A 17,098-nucleotide genomic window follows, 5' to 3' on the forward strand; every position below is an offset into this window, starting at 1 on the left:
TGAACTCAATCTTCTGTGGTCCGGCCAGGACCATGGAGGAGGTAATCCCAGCAACAAGAGCATCACAGTATCTCCCTGCCTGTGACTTGCGATTAGCATCACGACAAGGGAGTCCTCATGCCACCAGGTGTTAGGTATGCTACTCGAAATAAGCATTCTTACCTATTCTTTAAGTGAAACAGTAAAAGCACTACTAAGCCTAAAAAGCAAAACACATATTCAAATCTTGGGTTGGATGGAGTTCCAATTACAAAAAGGAGTCTGCAGACATGATTCATATGTGAACTTAAAGCCTGCGGATGTAGGTTCGACGGAGTCACAGAAATAACTTCCCGCAGATGGCGTCGCTAGTGCTATACCCAAACAAATTCTTAAAATAATCATTATGTTACGTTGGTGTCATCAATCTTATGTACCTACCCCACCCAGCAGTCGGGAGATGTGAAATATAAAAATATGTGAACTTGCACATTGTCAGCTCTGCAAAGCTAATATATTGAACCGAGCATAGCACGTTCAACTTAAGAAAGCAATTCAGTGCAGGCCTATTTTTAAGGTTCACATATGTGTTATTGCCCTTCATAATGAAGTAAAAACTGCTTAAGTTGTGGGCTTTCTATTAGGCTACAGGCTTTCTATTAGTGTTAAAAAGTGTTATGGCGTTTTAAACAGCTCGCTCCAAATATTTTCTTGAAATACGTAGGTTAATGGAAATTATTATGTGGATGTTTGCAGACAGTCATGGTGAGACCAATCTTTAGTGCCAAGTGTTCCACTTATTCAGAGTTGGTTGAGTCTGTAAATATTGTAGGTGGCAAATTATATTTTTATGGTATGCGATGGGCATAGTCATCCGTAATGACTAGCTCTACCTAGGGGAACTTTATGTGTTTACTACGGCAAGATAGTTTCGCAAAAGTAAGTATTTGGTTTATTCAACTCCTGCACTAACCTTATCTCTAGAAACTTTTTATATTCTTTACGATGATGAGATAGGATTCTGCAAGTAGTTTTTCTAGAACTACGCAACACATTTCCAGTTCATCATTTTTCTCGCAAACCATTCGAGAGAGCCAAACCCTGTAATATACGGATGGAACTCGCAGAATGATGCGACTGGCAGTTTGAAACATTCGGCACTGTAACAGTGATAATGAAATGTCACTTGCCTATGTAATGCTCATTGTCGCAGATCAAACTGTTTTTTCCGTCTACACTCATTTTCAGTGGACTTGTTCAGCGAACTCGCACCCGAGACTGCAGCGCTGGGTTCTGCGAAGTAATTTGCATGAATATAGATGCAACAGGTTTCTTTGAGTGTGCGTCTGACACGTATTCTTCATATTGAATGTGCTAACTCTATTCATGACCATGTCCATAACTGTATCCACATTCCAGCTTATTTTTATTTTGACATTTGAGTTTTCTTCAGTACTTTTTTTAACATCTGTGCTTGTTGAGCCGTACTCAGGTCCATACATCTTGTCTTTCGCTGTTACATTAATATATAAAACTGTTGATGCCAAGTGAGAATTCAAGGTACCGAATCTGTCTTGCGAGTTAAATAAGAACCAATAAAAAGCTTTACAAAGGAAATTTTGTTAAGGAGGCTGTATGGTCATCAGAATAGCACATGCTATGCTAAAAAAATACGAATTCTTGTTAGGTATGCAAGGATGACAGTGCTGTGCTGTTTCTGATGTGTTACACAAACAATCAGTGCCACACAGTGTTCCCTATGGAAGTACAAACTGTTGAATTCGAAGCCCAGAAGTTTTATTCAAGACTGTTCTTCAATACAAATGTATTTAGAGATCTGAGCCACTGACTCATACATTACTATGTGGCAAACATTCATTTTCATGTGCATTATAGTTTACAAGGTCTAGTCTGCATTGATTTGTTGCATTCATGCTGAAACTGGGAGGCGTTCTCTAGGTATGAATAAAGAGATATAAATTTCTTGAAATCAAAACATTTGAGAAAAGACAAAAGGAAGGATCTGAGTACAGTATCTTAGATTCTCTTTTCTTTTTCTTACAGCATGTTCACTTTATTTCACCTGATGCATTTAGTTTTTAGCGCAGCTCCTAGCACCCGTTTCCACGTTTCGCTGCGTCGCTGTCGGCCTATCCGCCCAACTAAACTTGGTAGGAAATTGAATTAATGTTGCGGTCATGTGACGTTAATATTTCAGCTAAGTCTAGCTGAGAAACTTAATTTTTTTTATGGATGACGTGACACGGTCATGCGACGTCATTTTCCCCGCTACTTTTAGCGGGAAAACTGAATTTGTGTTGAGGTCATGTGACATGAATTTCCGCGCTAAATTTAGTGGGAAACGTAACCCGCTAAATTTAGTGGGAAAATTTTCCCGCTAAATTCAGGAAAATTTCCCGCTAAATGGGAGGGAGCAGAAGAGGAGGAGGGGAGGGGGAGGAGGGGCATACCCTCCCATCTTCCTCTTCAAGATCTGTGCTCTAATTTCACATTACAGAGAATTGTAAACGTCTCATATTTCATCTCATGTTTATTCAACTTTTATATTGCAGGTGCGCTTGCAGCACAAATCTGGGTTGTGCTGATCCTCTACGCACAAGTTAGGAACTCCTGAGTGGCAAGAGTGGGAGTTTGGTTTGACAGCTCAAGGGACGCCATTGTTCAGTATTGAATTTTTCAATTATCTGCTTTTGAGCAAAGTTAAGCTTTGCTGCTTGCAGTTCTTCTAAAATAAATACTTGCAACCAAATTTACCAAGTCACGACATTTTGCCTCTGCTCTTAGTGCTTCTGGTGAGCCTCGGATAAGAGCTTACTGGTGTGCAAACATCATGCTTGTTTGAAACCCCTCACTGATGTAGACTCGCTGACATCCAGCATTCCAATGAAACGCTGGATGTCCACAAGTCTTTCTTAAACAATGCAAGCGGGAAAGGAACCATACAATCATATCGTATTGGGGGACATTCTACAGGGTGTTTTTTTGTATGTTTTACAGACTTTTTTTTAAAAGCCATAAAAGCTACATTTACGCGGTCTGTGCACGTGAGTTGCATGGCCAGGGCGGCATAGTATAAAAGGCTAATTTGTAATGATCAGTCCACTTATTACAGAAATGTGCCAGACTTCTTTCAGAAAACTAGATGGAGGTTCATTCTAGCGTAGTTTTATCCCGCAAATCTGAATATCCTGTTCGTTTTCCACAAAGATATAACTAAACGTGAGAAAACACAAAAAAACATCCTACCAATAGTGACATCATAAGAAGACCTTTTGGCCGCCAAGCGTGTGTCGCTTAAGGGCCGCGCGTCCAGTCGCAAGTTTTCTAGGTATATTCTCCTGCATTGGCACCAGTCGTGACATTTTACTGCCCTTTTAAAAAATAGCACGTGCGTGCATAGCTTTGATAGGTGCTGAAGATGCGTGAGCAAAGATTTCGAAAGCTGCTTTTGTGACGTCGCTCTCCAGGGAAGTGCTTTCACAACACTTTAAAAATGACTATGCAGCCTTGATTCATCAAATTACCAAATAATTTTGATATTTGAGATTCTGTTGGTCAAATGAAGGTTTAAAAGTGTTTTCTCAAATACAAAATTGCTTCAGCCTCTCTTTAAGTATAGTATGTTCCTGAAATTTTTAATCAGTGTAAATAGACCCATGGTTCCAAATAGAAACTTGCTAAGCGTCATCAAAATACACTAAATCAACTTTCTTTGTGAAGATACAAGACAAGAGAAGCATTTTATGGCGTTCTTAAAAAGTGGTCAATTTGGACGCGTTTCCAGACTTCGGTTTCTTAACAGAGCGCACCTTTGCACCTGCGGTCCTGCTGCCCGGTGGCCGCAGTGCGAAGCCGCCCCCTCGCCTCCCTCGTAGGATGGAGGGAAGCAAGGCGCACGTGTGTTGCGCGTCTAAGCCCCTGGGGAACAGGACCGTGGGTGCAGAGATGAGCTCTGATAAGAAACTGAAACCTAGAAACTCGTCCAAATAAAGCGTTTTTACAGAACGCGTAAAATGCTACCCCCGTATTATATCCTTCTAAAAAAGTTGATTTTGTGGTTTTCAATGACTCAGCAAGTTTCTAATTGAAACCATATTTTCATTTTCACTAAAAAGTTAATTAACAAATTGTATTTATCTGACTGATCGTTACGACTAGGCCCCTATACTACGTACGTCTGGCCGTATAACTGGCCTGCACAAACCGCATTAATTTAGCTTTCACGACCTTTCTAAACATATATGTAAAGCTTAAAACTAAATTGCCCCGTGCAACAGTGAAAAGGCAATGCCAGCATGGTAGAGCCATATGGCTCCACCATGCTGGTATCGCCTTTTAGCTGGTATAGGATGTCACATATTACGTTATGCATGTATGGTTTCGGCCGCCTACATGGTTCCGCCATAATCCACCACGCAGGTATAGGATGCCCCATAATACGACACGCTTGTATGGTTCCGCCCACCTGTATCGTTCCGCCTTAATCCACTATACTGGAGCCGCTTGTATAGGATGTCCCATATTACGGTTACGCTTGTATGAGCCTTTTCCGTCGTCTTTCCATCATCGAGATTTTCCAACAGGGTAAAAAAGCCCTGCCCTCACAACATTCATAATTCATTTCAAGTTCGGTATTCTCTTTGGATTAGTCGGTATCTCGCTATTATTTTTCGAAAATGCCTGTCAACCGCAGCAGTTCATTCGTATAAATTCCGCGACAAATATTCATTAACTTATTACAGGCCAATTTCTTTAACATCGAATTTATGCAAATTATTAGAACACATAATCTACAAACATATCATGCTGTTTCTTAAAACTAACAACATTATATGTGATCTTCAACACGGGTTTCAACGTGGTTACAGCACAATTTCACAACTTACTGAATTTACTCACGACATCACTCAGTCTCTCAACATCGGCAACCAAGTGAATGCGATATTCATAGACCTGTCTAGAGCCTTCCGTACTGTCCCTCACTCTAAACGTTTGTACAAACTTAATGCGACACTAAACAACCCTTCCCTCGTTAACTGGATATCAAGTTTCCTTTCCAATCGCTCTCAGTATGTATGCTTCAACTCCTCCAATTCTTTTTTCTGTAGATGTGTCATCTGATCTCCGAGAAGGCTCTGTTCTCGGTCCGCTTCTTTTCTTGCTCTACATCAACGATTTACCACGTAACATCGCCACTAAATTACGTCTTTACGCTGACGACTGTGTCCTGTCCCACACGTTTAATTCCCCTGAAGACCATATCTTCCCTAACAGTTGATTTGCAAGCTTCTGCACCTTGTGTAAGACCTGGCAAATTACCATAAACTTTCGCGAAACCGTCTTTATGTTTCTTTTTTAAGCGTATGATTCCCTTCCATGTTTACATATTCATTCAATGGCGACACATTAGAAAGAGGTCCTGAACGCAAGTATCTTGGTCTTCTTTTTTCGCACGATAGCTCTTGGTCAGAACACAGCGATTCCGCTTGTAACAACGCACCTAAAAAGCTCGGCCATCTTCAACGTACCCTTCGTGTTGCCCCGGAAAAAGAACAAAAAAAACTTCTAGCGTATATAACACTAATACGCCCTACACTTGAGTACGGTTCAGCAATATGGAATCCCTGGAAACAATGCGGTATTAACAAAATCGAATCAGTCCAAAAGAAAGCAGTAAGTATTATTTTGCGTCGCTGCGACAGAGATTTTTCCCCATCCTCTAACCTTTCTGCTCTAAGCTTAAGTCCTCTTTCCAATAGACGTCACACTGAGAGCCTTAAAGTCTTTTGCGGTCTGGATAACTTGCCACGTCTCACCTCATTAGACGCATACCTAAGGTTTTACATAGAATCATCAACAAAGAGTAACCTAGACCTAAACATTTCACCATTTTATTCAAGCACCGAGATGTTCAAATACTTTTTTTTTTCCTAGATAAAGTCAACGTTGGAAGCTGCAACCCAGTAACATTCCTTCATTACCTCCAGACGAATTTCTGCGTGAGGTTGACAGCGGTTGATCCTATTTTACGAGATTTTGTTTTTTATGTCTTCAATATCGAATTCTGTGAACTCGACTCCCCCCCCCCCTTTCCTTCAATAGCCCCGACGGGGCTGCAGTAAGTAAAAAATAAATAAATAAAATAAATAACTTATGACGGATGTTTATGTGTAGCGCTAGCAAACTCACAAATACAGCATTTCCGACTGCGCAATATGCACATTTTCCCTTATTTATACGCCACATGTTAAAGTGACTATTATTATTAGGTTATTAATGACATTCATGCAACAATATTGGCCACAACAGCTCCCATTCAAAGGCCCATTCACAACTGACATTTTACGAAATTCAAGTCTCAAATACGAATACACAAGCCGTATACAACACAAATTTCTATTTATATCTTGCAATAAACCACTATCATACCTTGCTACTCCAAGAATTTAGAAATATCAAACTGGGGTTTTTAAGAAATAGATCCCCAATTCGCAAGACATTTTTATTTTTCGGTTAATATCAGGCAACATGGGTCAAATTGCAGTTTCGTTCCGGTCACGGTTACTAGACAAAGTTTGTTTGAATAGGTTTTTGGTTTCGGTTACGGTTACTGTTTGAGCCCCTGCCCGAGACCCAATGCTTAAAGGGGCACTCCGGCGTTTTCCTCACGGTCCCAACTTCGTCAGAACATTTTCTAGCAACACCAAAACACATCGCTAAAATATTATCCCAAATATTTGCCCAAAACATTCTTTGCGGCGTTATAACATTTTTAATCCTGTCTTTAGCGTGTTTTTCAAACAAAGTATATGCTAACAACCACGAAAAAGTGACGCCAGCGGCAAGCAGGGGTTCACTCTTGGAACTGTAGGCTTTCCATGCAAGTGATTATAAGCAGTTTCAAGGTTTGAAATAAATGCTTTGAGGGCTCGCTTCAGCAGTCGCGCAGCAGCAGGAAACAAATTCTCGCCATCGTTCATTTCTAGACTTTCTTCTCTACTGGCTCGCTTGTTCCTCACTGACGTCGCGGCACTGAAAAGTGCGGGTATAATTTAATGTTGGTTTTATCATCATTTCAACTTAACAATTTCACAATAAGTATTTTGAATTTCGCGATACTAACGAGAACAGTTGAGAGGGTAAATGCCGGAGATTCAGAAAATATAGTTGGTTTGATTAGCTAAAAAATCGCCGAAGTACACTTTTAAGGGAGAGAGGGCATGGAGGAAGACAGGGAAAACGTCACACGACAATATATATAAAAAGAAAGAGCTGCTCGGAAGCTCATGAGCGGGTGGTTTCGAAAAGGTAGCTGACACTCGAGATTGGGCCGGCCTGAGAGACAGACATGGACAGAGCATTTGGTCAACCGAAGGGCGACACCGGACCGATGGAGGGCACCTACTGCGAAGCATCATCTCAGCGGAATGCTGACACTAAGCCAGCGACTGACACCGGCCGGGGAATACGGAAGGCTAACACTGGACCCGGACACCAAAGGCTCGATAGGTGCACCAAATTCAGAAAGGGCAACTCCGGTAAAAACACAAACTAAACTAAAATATTGATACCCCTACAGAAAAAACCCGTATTTAAATTCATACTGGTTGACCCGTATATCTCATACGTTGTTATGGGATACAAGTCTCCCGTATGCTACTGGGAACCCGTACCTATACAGGCTGACCCATTGAGATACAGGAACCCGCTCAGATACGGGGCCCGTACCTGTACGGGTTGACCTGTTTAGGTAAGGGAAACCGAGCCTGTATGGGTTGACCCGTTTAGATATAGGAACCGGCCGTACCGTACAGGTTGACCCATTCAGATATAGGAACCAATATTTGTGCATGTTCATCTGTTCAGATAGAGAAACCTTTATCTTTAAAGGTTTATCCGTTCTGACGCAGTAATAGTAAACGACATGGTGTCCAACGTTTGCAAACGGATGGATGGATCTTTGCAGGTTTAACAATTCGCATGCATTTGTCATGCAAAGAATGAGCATGAGCCAGGTCGTTTCAGGTTATATGTGTATTTAGTGAACGCAAATTGGCATCTGCAGAACACCAACAAGAAGCTTAACCTCTAAGCAAGCTTAGGAGTCAAACATATAGTTAATATCCTGCAGTAGGATATTAACAAATTTGCATACTGCAGTAGATTCACCCGAGCTGTCCTCTTCCCTGGAGAGGCCTCTCGAGGATGCCTCCATGTACTCGTTGAAGGCATCTGCAGGGGAAAAGAATACAACAATAAGTCATGTATATCTACAGTTTCCTGAAAAATTGAATATTTTACTTTCTGCAATTATAAGCAAGCAATTTCCACTGCAATTTATGCTTTGTTAATATCTTGTGATACCATGTAGACCCCAAGAGCAACTTCTTACGATTACGCAGTCTGCTTAAAACAGCAGGCATGCATGATTCGGCCCGAAAGTTTTGAACCAGTTCAGACCGAGTTCAGAGGAGTGCAGAAGCAGTGCACAAGTCGGGCTCCGGCTGCGTGAACTTAAGCTGCAGCGTTACAAACGACCCTGTAATTGGTTTCCGAAAGACCGAAGAGTTGCCATCTGTTACTGCATGAACGCTGAACTGACTTCGGCCAGCGCAAGATTCTGTGGAACTGAGGCTGAGCTCGTGCAGCACTGGAATAAATCGAACAGGCCAGTTCAGCGTCCATGCAACTTCCGGTTGAATCTAACGAGTCAGTTCTTACACTATTTGAACTAGATCAGCCAGTTCAAGCAAATCGAGAAGACCTAGTGTGACTTTCCACAACTATGCACTTAAAGTTTGCTTGCAACAGTGTGTTCCTTGCATTTCAGTGTTTATGAAAATTATATACCTTGGAGCAGGGGATAAAAAGGAACGGAAAGACACGAAGCTCCCGAGCTTCGTGTCTGTCTGTCCCTTTTTTTCCCCACGTTCCCGGGTTACCACGTCTATCCTTAACAAGCTCGCCTGCCTGTTAACTAAAATAAAAGTATGTTCTACAAATCTAAATATGTATTTTCAATTATGAACATGGGCCTCTGATTGCCTACAACCTCTAACTTATTTCATGCCCAACAATGTCACCATGGGAACAAATGAAAGGAACACTGAACACACAATTCTCGACCGGCAGTCTTAGTGCGAAAGAAAGATTTTAACCTGCAATTGTTCTGGGCATGTATATAAATTGACAACACAGATTTGCTATCAAGAACCATTTAGCTAATTTAATATCCGTGTTACGACCCTTCAATGGTCTATTAATACGAGATCGTTTTCTGGTAAGAAAACTGAGCACTAGAAAAGAGAAACACCCACGATGAGAAGGCGGTTCAGAAAAAATGGGCAGTACTCAAAGGACAGAGCCAAACATAGTTCGGTTGTAGCAGTTCTAGTGAACAAACAGACTCACTTTCACAACTTTGCTAGTGCCAGCTTTTCGTTCAAAAGAAAAAAGTAAGTGCCTCAGCAGAAGGTCCTGCGAGCAGGCCACTGATATCATGGACCTGCCCCAAAACTTGCAGGGATTAGCAGATATTTGCAATGCGGAACATGTTACTATAAAACCTTCTCAGTGTGAATACATCAGAAAGCACCAAGGGACCTAGATTACCGTGATAAGGTCACTTTACTTTTCTTCATATATTAAAAACAAAGAGGGAGATAGGGCTTCTTCATTTCGGTTTTGCGCTCGGAGCTTCACGTTCCTAAAGCTCAAACTAGTCGAACTGTGACCCTTCAACAGCCTATAACACTGAAAGTTCTGAAAGCCTTGGAATGTTTTATCACATTAATTTTGTCGTAGCAGGTTGCAACTTCAGAAGCCATAAGGTTCGAGTGACTCACCAAGTATGAGACATCTGTGAGAAGTGGGCACTTGCTGCTGCCAACTTGACTGGAGTCAGGGCCTTCTTGGCGACGGCGCCCTTGAAGCTCCGGCATGGCACCCCATTCACACTCCGCCCATGCAGGTTGTCCCTGCCGAAGATCAACTTCGTGGCCTCTTTAACGAACATGGAGTCTCCCCGGGCTCCCCTCACGTAGAACAGTTTGTCCTTTTCCACCAAGACACCATGGCAAAGGTGAACCTAGAAATAGATAGAAATGCTCTACAGGAAATGCAGCCAGCCATTGGTCCCGATCTCATTGATCTTTCGGAAACTTGTGGAGACGTCTGCCGCACAATGCCACTTTTTTTGGACGCAGGACATGCGAGGAAGCTCTTCACGCAACATCTTGGGGGTACTCTTTTCGGAGCCAATCACAGAAATTCACCACGGGCACTCACTAGTCGTCTCCAACTTCTCAATGTAAAGAACAACTCATCTTGAAGTGCAGAACAGAGAGTGAAACAAACATAACTGCAAAGGAATCGTATAGCAAATAGTTCCAGCCACGCATGTCGTCTGCTATGCACACAAAAAAAAAACACGGAGGGGAAAACAAAAAAGCTCACTGTCGGGTGTAGCCACGTGACTTCCGCCCACTCACTCTCTCCTCTCCACTTCTTTGACCTCCGTGCGCGGGTTTCAGTTTCGGTTCTGAGCAATTGCGTTTTTTGGCTTTAATAAAAATATATGTGACTGTTGCAAAATATTCATTTGGTAGTCTTTCGACACCATAATAAATCGGCTGGCAAAAAATAAAAACTTTTATTGGGGGGTGTAAGTGTCCGTTTAAGTGAGTTCAGAGTAAAGAGAGAAAGCGAAAGAAGGGTACCAATTATAACACAATTTTATCTGGGCTACCTGGTACATGATTTATGAAAAAGCTCGAAATAAGACAAGCACACTAGATAGAAAACTTTTCAGAAAAGTGCTAATTAATTGGGAAGAAATATCTTATCAATGCCCGGCAATACTCTTTACATTCATCAGCATTTTGAAGTAGCCCGATGGTTCGGTTTAAGGAAGCATACAAATAACCTCATTCAAGGAGCTGTGGAAACAATAAAATTTAGTCACTTGCCCAATATCTGGAATGAATATTCCATGAAATTCTGAACTTACCTCGTCATCAACCTCTGCAAGCACTGGCACACACTCGGGAAATGCCTCCGGCGGGCCTGCTACGAGATTCGCTGCTGGAACAGCAGCATCAGCAGCCGGTACAGGTCGAGTGTGATCCACACCAGCTCACACTACGGGAACTGAAGCAGGGGCGCCAGCCGCAGGAACCACTGCTGGGGAAGCTGGAGGAGCTGACCCAACACCACCAGACGGGACATTGTCCACTGCAACATAATAAAACATTCTTTAGAAACAAGACACGGTACAGGAGTCAACCAATTTTTTGGACGCCAAAAATTCAGACAAGCTTGATTATTCGCACTTCAGCGCTTTCCTGGTTCGTTGATGGCATGCGGGCTTCATAGTACTTCAAGCCACAGAAGACTACCGGCAGTGTGGTTATTTGTTTTTCCGTAACACACCGGGACTGGAAAAGCAGCGCGAACAGGACTCAAAACAAAAGGATGAGAAACAAAACCAAAGAAGAAAAAGAGGAAGAAAAGAAATGCGCTGAAGTTTGCCGGCAGTGGGCGGAAGAGAGGTTGTTTAGTTTACAAAGAAATACCGGTGACTAGCTAATGAATATTCATGCCAAGCATTTACAACGGTTTGCGAGATATAAGCTCAATCTTTCTGACGAAATTCAATGCTGTAGCAGATCGTCCGCTCACCTTTTAGCCAGTTGCGCAGTTGCGTCGCCAGGCACAATCTGCCGCCCGATTAAAGTTCAGCCCTGTTGGTGCTGTGGTCATGCCTACGACCAAGTTCCTCACCCCCTCCTCAACAAAAAGAACTCCTTTCTCCCCAATGACGAAAGGATGTATGCTGGCCGGGCTCATCGGAAGGTGCATATTTAAAATGTTTTGACTGACAGAACAAACTTTCACTTCAAGCCTAATCTATGCGCACAGACCATGGTGTCTTGGTATGGACATGATTGTTTGACAAACTGCAGAAAAATATTTCTTCAATCGAAGCAAAAGTGCTGCCGAGCAAAACGGGCTCATTGCCAGCAGCAACAAGAAACAAACTCTCAAAGCTCCATTTGCAGCCTAAGAGAGGGAAAGAGAATTATAGACACCTATTAAACTCATTGATACATTGAGGCACCCCTGTAGTATATGCTTACTTCTGTTTGCAACAAAAAAAAAATTAAAATTACTTTTGATCCCTCAGATAAAGTGTAAGCACATAATGTGTAGTGTTTGAGGTAAGCAACTGAAAGTGCCTCCACGCTTACCTAATAGTGCCAGCAGCTGCTTCTTGATAGCGTCCTCTCTATCTGGGGCTCCTGCTCCAGGTTCAGCACCCTCTGCTTTGCCGACCTCAGCTTTTCAACCAGTCGGGCATGCTCCCCAAGCGACACAGTGGACGTCCTGTCCTCTGTCTTTTTATTTTTTTTTCTTGTACTTGCCACCCGTTGCAGGGGATGGCGACATCTCAATCTGGAAAAGAAAAAGGTCCAGGTGTTTTAATATTCATTTAATATAAATTCCAACACATAATTGGGACACACATTGTTCACATTAAATTGCCCCCCCCCCCCCCGTTTATTTTTTGGGTGTAGGTTTCAGCTCTATACCTGTGATTGCCCCCTCCCTGAAAAAATGCTTTCAGACGCCCCTGACAAGATATCCGGTATTCACTGTCAGTACAGGATATAATTGGCATATCGTCCTTTACATACTCTAGTGTGTGAAGGACGATACCTGTTGGCAGAAAACACTGTGTAGGTAAACGAAATAGTATGATAAAATATTGTGTTAAAAGGTACTTCTAAGTTAGAAAGTAAAATATGATTATACTACTTTGCACCCAGTGTACTTTCTATGAGGAACGTAAACTGTCAGTTGCTTTGTACTTGCAATTCTGTGATTTTCAATACGATAGCATCTATAAGCAAAACATATGCACTTTAGGCGTCTGTTGGTCCGAGGATTTGTAACTGCTTTTGAAAACAGCATGTGCCGGCACATCATAATTCAGAAAAGAAAAACATGCCGCCGGCACTGCGCCTCAAACCCACAACTGTTGGAGTCTAAGCCGGGCATCATATCCGCTTCACTACGAGCATACATGGGTAAGCATTTGCGAAATAGCTACTGGTTGCAGGCAAGAGATGCGTTGATGCACGTGCCAGTGACTCAACGCCGTTGTTGCCATAGCAATGTGTGCCGCATCTGGTCTCAGTCGCACATAGCCACGTCTGAGGAGAGCTCTGTGAACCAGACTTGAGTACCATCTTTCGTTGTCGGTATGCAAAAGCAGGTCTCACCAGAGGAACATTGCGCAAGCGTGCTGAGGCACAGTGAAAGCAAAGTGCCTAGGGTACTTCGGAACAACATAAAACATGTTTGTTGAAGGCTGGACAGGCAAGTAGCAACAAGAGGACCATTGAAGCGGATGAAAAGATTAAAGAGAGGAAACTTCGGCTGCAACGCAAGCAGGACGCCATACAAATGAGGACGTCTTGCGATAGTGGAGAAGACATGTAACATCGTGTACAGCGAGATTTTGTCTAGACTTGGAGCAGGTGAGCACATCTCGTAAGACCGAAGACTGCCGAATTCAGATTTAATGCGGTCGAGAAACAAGCAGGAGAGTGTCTCTTGAAATTGAAGAGGGACAACTGCGGCTACAGCACAGTTGAAACTAGGAGTGGCCAAGCTGCGGCACTTTGTGTGTTAAATTACGACTTATGGTCCACTTTCATAGAGCGCATCTACCTACCGGATCTGTGTACCAGAATAGCGAGCAATTTAAAAAGTGTCTGTACAAATAGTCATGACCAGCCATAACGAATGGACACAATTACTCATGAAGCGGACAAAATGCAAGATATTCTTTAGCCTAACCGTTCAATTTCACCCACAATTACTGCCAACTGGTAACGGAAGTGAAGTATGCTGCTGATTTGAAAAAGGGAAACAAAAGACGAACCCCCTCCTTCTTAACAGAGTCGAAGATTAGGTAAGAAAAACAGCCTAAAGGCACACCTAAACCTGAGTTCAATACCATAGGGATGGCCACGTGCTCCTTTTTCAAAGCAGCAACCAGCTCAGCTCGTGTTTCTGTAAAACAAAACATGCACACTGAATTACATCTCAAAGTCGCCGTGTTTGTCTCCATTTCCCCCCTTGTATCGGGGTTTATAAATATGACCGTTCACCAGCTAGCCTGCGCTATAACCCTTGTTTCAAAAATTATATTTTTCGATATTTTTACACATTAAATGCACCACCTAGTCGAACTTATCTGGTAAATTTGTCGAGCTTACAAAGCCGATTTGTTGCGATTTATTTTGAGTGTCGTGGCTACCATCTGGAGCGCCCTGTAGTTAAACTAAATACCATGGAAGCCAATACTGGCAACTCCCGCGGAAAAAGGGCGAAAAGTGATTGCAGCGCCCCTGGCGAGCTCGGAGTCTCCGCTGGCAGATAAATTCTCCAAAATGCATTGGTTTTGCCTATCTCCGTGCGAGGTGACCAACGAAAAAAAATTGTCACGGACATTCGCTGCTTTGAAAGTTAAAAAATGGGTGCCAGCTCATGAGTGAAGGACATTCTCTTCGCGTGGGAAAGATGTTACAGCTTTCTGGGTGCAATTTCGGAGTTCTCCCGAAGAAAACATTCTGTCACAACTTATGTAAGCCAAGCAAAACACGAATGCATGCCTTCGCGCTGTTTCGTGAAAAAGGGAAATGTACAAACATTTCAGAACATAGCTTCGTTTCAACTTTATTGTTCTTATCAGTCAATTCGTTTTGTCGTTGCAATTCCCATTTCTCATGAGTGTCTTTGGTTATAACCGTTTCGTCGAACAGGCGAGCTGGCTAATCCCGTTAAGATCGTCTCCGGATGAAGAAGCAGAAGTCAATTTCGAACCACGTACTGTACGTTACGGCGATGTCAGTATGCTCCGAAAGAAAGCGTCCTGCATATGAAAATCTGACGCGATTATAGATTAACAAAAGCGGAGTTACGAAAAAAGCAGACTTCTCGCGCTTGCAAAGAAAGAAGGGGAGAGCGTCGTAGCCCCGCGAAAAAAGATGATTTCAGTCACGTTATTTACAGTGCACAAATTCCGATTGTTAGCGCGGGGACGACCAACCTCTTCTGCTTAGCTTCTTCTTCTACGATAATGGCCGACACCCGTTGAACCGTCTCCACTCTTTCCATTCTTGAGTCTTCTTTCTTTTATATTTTTGAGGCGACGCCACTCTGCCGCGTTATTTCTTCCTCCTGCTTATATGTTGCTGTGTATATTTTTTGTTTTCTTCTTTTTTTTTTCCTTTTTTTGCCTTACGCGTAAACAATCGCGTATCCTTGCTTTGTTTGGCTTAGTTTTTACTCCCTTTCCTTCGCTTCGGCGCTTACCACCCCCGGTTTGTCTGCGCTAGGCCCGGGCATTTTGAGGGCCGTCTGCGACTTTGCTGTTGCTGTTGTTTTCTTCCGCTGTCGTCTGCGATAACCTCCTATTTTCGCCTTCGATTGAGTTTCTAATCCAAAATTGTCATACGTGCTTTTTGATATTTATTAAATATATTAAGAAGTGTAAGCTCGTTACCCATTTTTATTCGAATTTTATTTGTGTACTCCGGCCGGCACGTCTGCTACGGGTCATCGTTTGTTGATCAACCGGCCGCATTCAAGAACAAGTTTGTGCGATGTGGTGCCTACCATTGCAAGAACAAGTTTGTGCGATGTGGCGGAAAATCTTTCTTCTGCTTCCTACGTCAACCTACGGACACCTACGTCAACAAGTACTTGAATGCACTTTTAAACTGCTTCGTCAAGCGAGCGAACGAACAACCCGCCAAAGTCACTGGAAAAAGAAATTCCAAAGCAAAAAAAGGTTACTCACTGCTAGCACATATAGAAGATTGCTGCCTGCGACCAAAACATTTCTGCGACTCTTTTTTACCGAGCAGTGTTAGCTGCACTACGTTATTTATTTTCCCTGTTTTGTTTTTAGTTCGTACCTATGCCACGAAAGCAAATAAAGAAATGTACAACAAGCAGCTGAAAAAAAAAAAGGGACGCTTTCTTTTTTTTTTATTAGTTTCGTCTGTTGCTTCCGCTTTGTTTGTCGTGAACTCAACACCGGTGGCGACCATCAGCTATTCATTTGCTGCTTTCCATTTTTCTTTCTTTTTTTCTACAAGCGCCGCAACGATCTTCGTCGTTGAAATAATTTTTTTGCTAGCTTCTTTGTTTTATTCGCCGTTGTTCGCTTCTCTTTCCCGTTTCTTCTTATTTTCGTCGGGAATGGCGACACCATTTTTTCTGCAAAGTTCGGTAAGTGTTTGCACGTTCATTTTCATCCTTACTTTTTTCTTTTGTTTTTATGCTCCAGCAGCTCGTGCCCTTGCTCTGGTAATATAAACACGTCGTTTTTGCATGTTTTAACGATTACGACGTAGTTCGAGTAGCTAAACGCCTTTTTTCCGCTTACCTGACGCGTTTCAAACGCGTGTGATCCCCCGAGAGGCGTCTGAGACCGATAAATAAACTGCTCTATCTTTGTTTATGCGCGCGTTGTTATTCGATTGTCGTTGCAGTTGCGATCAGTGGATTCCGCTTTGCAAGCGAACTGACCGTAATAAATTGTTTCTGCTGTTAGGGTGACGATACGGGGCTTGTAAAGCTCGAGGACGTTGCGGAGCCTATACTTTTCCATTGCGACGACTGCTTCTGTAGACTCCGAGTCCGCTAGAGGCGCCACTGTCACGTTCGCCGCCGCTCCTATGTGTTTTCGGAGGAGTTTCCAGTATTGGCGAAGCTATATAGTATTTGGTTAAACAATGTAAAACCCTTTGCTCTTGCCGCCCAGTACTTCACAAATCGGGCGCAAGGACATATTCATGCCCACCACATTTCGCGAATTTTAGACGCCCGAACGGGGGACGCCGGAACGGGGGCCCACAAAATTTCCGCTTTCCACGTGTCCTTAAATTTCGCTAATTTTTGGACGCGTGGGATTTGCAAAAAATCGGGGGCTGGCGAACATTAGGAAGTGTTCGTAGACCGGGTTTCTCCCTCCGCAACGAAGATGCGCCTGCCCGCCGATAGCCTTGACTGTAGAGTTCCA

Source organism: Ixodes scapularis, unplaced genomic scaffold (assembly GCF_016920785.2).
Source record: "Ixodes scapularis isolate PalLabHiFi unplaced genomic scaffold, ASM1692078v2 ptg001547l_1___fragment_1__unscaffolded, whole genome shotgun sequence".
Taxonomy (NCBI): domain Eukaryota; kingdom Metazoa; phylum Arthropoda; class Arachnida; order Ixodida; family Ixodidae; genus Ixodes; species Ixodes scapularis.